The sequence below is a fragment of the Cherax quadricarinatus genome, chromosome 9 (assembly GCF_038502225.1).
Source record: "Cherax quadricarinatus isolate ZL_2023a chromosome 9, ASM3850222v1, whole genome shotgun sequence".
Lineage (NCBI taxonomy): Eukaryota > Metazoa > Arthropoda > Malacostraca > Decapoda > Parastacidae > Cherax > Cherax quadricarinatus.
The window spans coordinates 9,802,667-9,808,666 of record NC_091300.1 but is presented as its reverse complement, the minus strand read 5'-3'; the positions used below and the strand labels follow the sequence as shown (position 1 = coordinate 9,808,666).

At 44.6% G+C, this 6,000-nt stretch overlaps 1 protein-coding gene across 1 annotated transcript in view; it reads right to left on the bottom strand.

Moving 5' to 3' along the window:
* The window catches only part of LOC128686208 (uncharacterized), a 138,594-nt gene that overhangs the window by 23,633 nt on the left and 108,961 nt on the right, over positions 1-6,000 (bottom strand). The gene's annotated exons all lie outside the window — the stretch shown is intronic.

Sequence of the window (6,000 nt, the reverse complement as noted above, 5' to 3'; positions counted from 1 at the left end):
CAGGATCCATACATAGCTTTAAGGAGAGGTATGATAAAGCTCACGGTTCAGAGATAGTGACCTAGTAGCGATCAGTGAAGAGGCGGGGCCTGGAGCTCGGACTCGACCCCCGCAACCTCAACTAGGTGAGTACAACTAGGTGAGTACAAACACACACACACACACACACACACAGACACACACACGCACACACACACACAGTAAGCCTACCGAAGAAAACGAATTACCTGGACCTGGAGTTTACCTGGAGAGAGTTCCGGGGGTCAACGCCCCCGCGGCCCGGTCTGAGACCAGGCCTCCTGGTGGATCAGAGCCTGATCAACCAGGCTGTTGCTGCTGGCTGCACGCAAACCAACATACGAGCCACAGCCCGGCTGATCCGGAACTGACTTTAGGTGCTTGTCCAGTGCCAGCTTGAAGACTGCCAGGGGTCTGTTGGTAATCCCCCTTATGTGTGCTGGGAGGCAGTTGAACAGTCTCGGGCCCCTGACACTTATTGTATGGTCTCTTAACGTGCTAGTGACACCCCTGCTTTTCATTGGGGGGATGGTGCATCGTCTGCCAAGTCTTTTGCTTTCGTAGTGAGTGATTTTCGTGTGCAAGTTCGGTACTAGTCCCTCTAGGATTTTCCAGGTGTATATAATCATGTATCTCTCCCTCCTGCGTTCCAGGGAATACAGGTTTAGGAACCTTAAGCGCTCCCAATAATTGAGGTGTTTTATCTCCGTTATGCGCGCCGTGAAAGTTCTCTGTACATTTTCTAGGTCGGCAATTTCACCTGTCTTGAAAGGTGCTGTTAGTGTGCAGCAATATTCCAGCCTAGATAGAACAAGTGACCTGAAGAGTGTCATCATGGGCTTGGCCTCCCTAGTTTTGAAGGTTCTCATTATCCATCCTGTCATTTTTCTAGCAGATGCGATTGATACAATGTTATGGTCCTTGAAGGTGAGATCCTCCGACATGATCACTCCCAGGTCTTTGACGTTGGTGTTTCGCTCTATTTTGTGGCCAGAATTTGTTTTGTACTCTGATGAAGATTTAATTTCCTCATGTTTACCATATCTGAGTAATTGAAATTTCTCATCGTTGAACTTCATATTGTTTTCTGCAGCCCACTGAAAGATTTGGTTGATGTCTGCCTGGAGCTTTGCAGTGTCTGCAATGGAAGACACTGTCATGCAGATTCGGGTGTCATCTGCAAAGGAAGACACGGTGCTGTGGCTGACATCCTTGTCTATGTCGGATATAAGGATGAGGAACAAGATGGGAGCGAGTACTGTGCCTTGTGGAACAGAGCTTTTCACCGTAGCTGCCTCGGACTTTACTCTGTTGACGACTACTCTCTGTTCTGTTAGTGAGGAAATTATAGATCCATCGACCGACTTTTCCTGTTATTCCTTTAGCACGCATTTTGTGCGCTATTACGCCATGGTCACACTTGTCGAAGGCTTTTGCAAAGTCTGTATATATTACATCTGCATTCTTTTTGTCTTCTAGTGCATTTAGGACCTTGTCGTAGTGGTCCAATAGTTGAGACAGACAGGAGCGACCTGTTCTAAACCCATGTTGCCCTGGGTTGTGTAACTGATGGGTTTCTAGATGCGTGGTGATCTTGCTTCTTAGGACCCTTTCAAAGATTTTTATGATATGGGATGTTAGTGCTATTGGTCTGTAGTTCTTTGCTGTTGCTTTACTGCCCCCTTTGTGGAGTGGGGCTATGTCTGTTGTTTTTAGTAACTGTGGGACGACCCCCGTGTCCATGCTCCCTCTCCATAGGATGGAAAAGGCTCGTGATAGGGGCTTCTTGCAGTTCTTGATGAACACAGAGTTCCATGAGTCTGGCCCTGGGGCAGAGTGCATGGGCATGTCATTTATCGCCTGTTCGAAGTCATTTGGCGTCAGGATAACATCGGATAGGCTTGTGTTAATCAAATTTTGTGGCTCTCTCATAAAAAATTCATTTTGATCTTCGACTCTCAGTCTGGTTAGCGGCTTGCTAAAAACTGAGTCATATTGGGACTTGAGTAGCTCACTCATTTCCTTGCTGTCATCTGTGTAGGACCCATCTTGTTTAAGTAGGGGCCCAATACTGGACGTTGTTCTCGATTTTGATTTGGCATAGGAGAATAAATACTTTGGGTTTCTTTCGATTTCATTTATGGCTTTTAGTTCTTCCCGCGATTCCTGACTCCTAAAGGATTCTTTTAGCTTAAGTTCGATGCTTGCTATTTCTCTGACCAGTGTCTCCCTACGCATTTCAGATATATTGACCTCTTTTAGCCGCTCTGTTATTCTTTTCCGTCGCCTGTAAAGGGAGCGCCTGTCTCTTTCTGTTTTACATCTACTCCTTTTTGTTAGAGGAATAAGCCTTGTGCATACATCGAGTGCCACCGAGTTAATCTGTTCTAGGCATAAGTTGGGGTCTGTGTTGCTTAGTATATCTTCCCAGCTTATATCGGTTAGGACTTGGTTTACTTGGTCCCACTTTATGTTTTTGTTATTGAAGTTGAATTTGGTGAATGCTCCCTCGTGACTAATCTCATTATGTCGGTCTGGGGCTCCGCGCATACATGACTGAACCTCAATTATGTTGTGATCTGAGTATATTGTTTTTGATATGGTGATATTTCTTATCAGATCATCATTGTTAGTGAAGATGAGGTCTAGTGTATTCTCCAGTCTAGTAGGCTCTATTATTTGCTGGTTTAAATTGAATTTTGTGCAGAGATTTAAAAGCTCGCGTGAGTGTGAGTTTTCATCAGAGCTGCCTCCTGGTGTTATTACTGCAACAATATTATTTGCTATATTCCTCCATTTTAGGTGCCTTAAGTTGAAATCCCCCAGGAGCAAGATGTTGGGTGCAGGAGCTGGAAGGTTTTCCAGACAGTGGTCAATTTTTAACAGCTGTTCCTGGAATTGCTGGGATGTTGCATCCGGAGGCTTGTAGACTATCATAATGACTAGGTTTTGGTTCTCGACCTTTACTGCTAAAACTTCCACTACATCATTTGAGGCATTTAGCAGTTCTGTGCAAACAAGTGACTCTGCAATGTACAGGCCAACCCCCCCCTTTTGCCTGTTCACTCTGTCACATCTGTATAGGTTGTAACCTGGGATCCATATTTCGTTGTCCAAGTGATCCTTTATGTGGGTCTCAGTGAAAGCCGCGAACATTGCCTTTGCCTCTGCAAGCAGTCCACGGATGAAAGGTATTTTGTTGTTTGTTGCTGGCTTTAGACCCTGTATATTTGCAAAGAAGAATGTTATCGGACTGGTGGTATTGTTGGTACTGGGGGGGGATTTTTTTTCCGGCATTAGTATCTGTATCTGTTGGTTTGGAGTGGAGGCCATCGACTGTGGTTCCACTCCAGGAATGACTGGATTTGGTGTACGATTTCTGCCATTTCCTGCCAGTTTTTTTTTCCTTCCTGGCACTAAAAATCCTCTCCCTCTTGAGTGGCTGTGGCTACCCAGGTTTTCCCATGGCCTGGATGTTTTGTATCTTTTTGTCCCCTTTAGATGGTATGCCTGGCAATTTAAGTTATAGCACAGTCTTTCCTGTACTGAAGAGGTACACAGTTCAGGGTGAAAAAGCTTACAGGAAGGGAGTTTGCATTTTCCTGTTGTCATATGGGCATGGCATTTCCTAGGGTGGTCATAGTTGCACGTCCCATCTGTTTTTCCAGATTTCCCATCCCAGCAGATACCGAGTGCATAGTATGTGCACAGGCTTGGTTTCCGTTTGCCTTGGGTTTCTGTGACTGTATTCCCTGTTGGTGCATGTTTCCCTGTCTTACTTCTATCCTCCCTAGCACCAACAATGGAGCTCCCACCAGTTGTTTTTGGTAATATATCCTCACTATTGCTAGTGGAGTCCTCTTGTTTGCTATTTCCTGCGGTATTTCTAGTTTGCAATATTGGTTTTATCTTATCTTTGACTACACTTGTTTCCCTACTATGGCTCCTGTCCCCTATGAGGTCATTTATATGTATTCCTTCCTGCGTATAATTCCCGACTACCTGGACAAAATCTCCAGCTTCACCATTACTGTCTCCCAGGACAGCATCTCCAGCTTCCCCATTACTGTCTCCCAGGACAGCATCTCCAGCTTCACCATTACTGTCTCCCAGGACAGCACCTCCAGCTTCACCATTACTGTCTCCCAGGACAGCACCTCCAGTTTCCCCATTACTGTCTCCCAGGACAGCACTATCAGCCCCCCATTTACTGACTACCAGGACATCATCTCCAGCCTTACAGTTTCTGACTACATGGCCAGTATCAAGGGCAGTACCATTCAGCCCGGACTTTTTATGTTCCCATCTGTTGTAGAAAGCTTCCAGGTTTTCTATGAAAGCAGCTTTGATGTTGACCTCTTTTAATACCCTTGTGATTTTAGTCCACAGATTTATCTCATTTGGGCATACCCAAAAACACTTCCCTGTTTTAATGCTGCTTGTAGCTAGTTCTTGGATATCTGCACAAGGGGCGTGACACCAATTTCCACAGAAATGACAATTTATGCATGTAGAAGCCCGTTTGTTTGACTGACCACAGACTACACACAGCTTCATAATGATTTGAATGGTTGATTTACTGCAATTCTACTAGCAACCTCTTGAATATTCTATTAATAACCTGCTAGGTGGTGCACAACGAAACCGTTTGAAACCAGTCCAGGGTTCGGACCAGTCAAGGGTTCGGACCAGTCAAGGGTTCGGACCAGTCAAGGGTTCGGACCAGTCAAGGGTTCGGACCAGTCAAGGGTTCAGACCAGTCTATCTGATCTGATCAGTGGGTCACTTATTTAAACCATACTGGTCGGTGATTTGAGCTAACACATGAAGGATCTACTGGAAATTATCTACCCGAGTAATATGTGATTTGATTGATACAAAAGTATAACTTGCGTATTGAAGAGCCGGTGACTGCTGGCACTCCTACAATGACGAACGGTCGACCTCCACCCTTGTTTATCAATCGCTGTATCTAGCTTCTCTATTTTTTTTTTTTCCGTCTCCACCACAATAAATGCTATATTATCACTATAGTTGACTGGTGCAAATTTTGGAGGAAGGACGCTTTTTCTGTAGTAATAATTGCTTCTCGTTGTGTATATTGCGACCGCTGGTAACTACAGGTTATATGAAATTCACAGTAACGTCTGGTATTTCAAGAAAAAGAAACTAATGAAAGTCACTCCACTCCACTAAGTACCATTATAATACTGGTTAGTTGCTACTACAACACTGTATTCTGCTATTCACTGGTATCACTAGATTATATGCGAGTACACTAGCAGGCCAGGAAGATTATTAAAAACAGCTGACCTGTGGTAAGTTTCTGGCGACTTCTGGCACCTGCCTCTATAGGCTTATCACTTCATTTACAAATTCACCTGTTTTCAAATGACACTTTAGCCTTTATCATCAATATACTAGGGAGCCACTGTAGTATACACTATACACTATGTATACTCAATGCTTTCAGGGAGACTTTCTTTCCTCTGACACAAAGTTCAATTATTATTATTTTTTCCCACGGGACACAGGCCTATGATTCCCCTCTGGCAGTAAACTCTGCTAGGTAGTGCACACTAATTCTCCTTTTTTGACTCAGTATATAATGTTTTCCGCCCAAGATTGGTTCCAGGCGCTAGAGGGATGTATCGTATAGGATTGATGACACAAATTAAAGTTCTAGCACGTAAGAGCGACCGTGAAAACACCAGAAAACCGGGAGCACAACGAGGCACGCTGACACTGTCACCCTCACGAAACCGTAATAACACGATTGCAAGCAAACCACGGTACAGGTTGGGATTGAACTCGCGGCTAGTGAGCGGTAAAATTTCAGGCCAGCGCGTAAACCATCTGTAAAAACTTGCATTTGTGGTCACAGTGGTGGCCCATGCTAACCTCCCTGTGATGTATAAATATACCTATTTGCATGAATCTTATTGTAAGCAGCTGGTCCAGTGGCTCACGCACTGGCCTGGT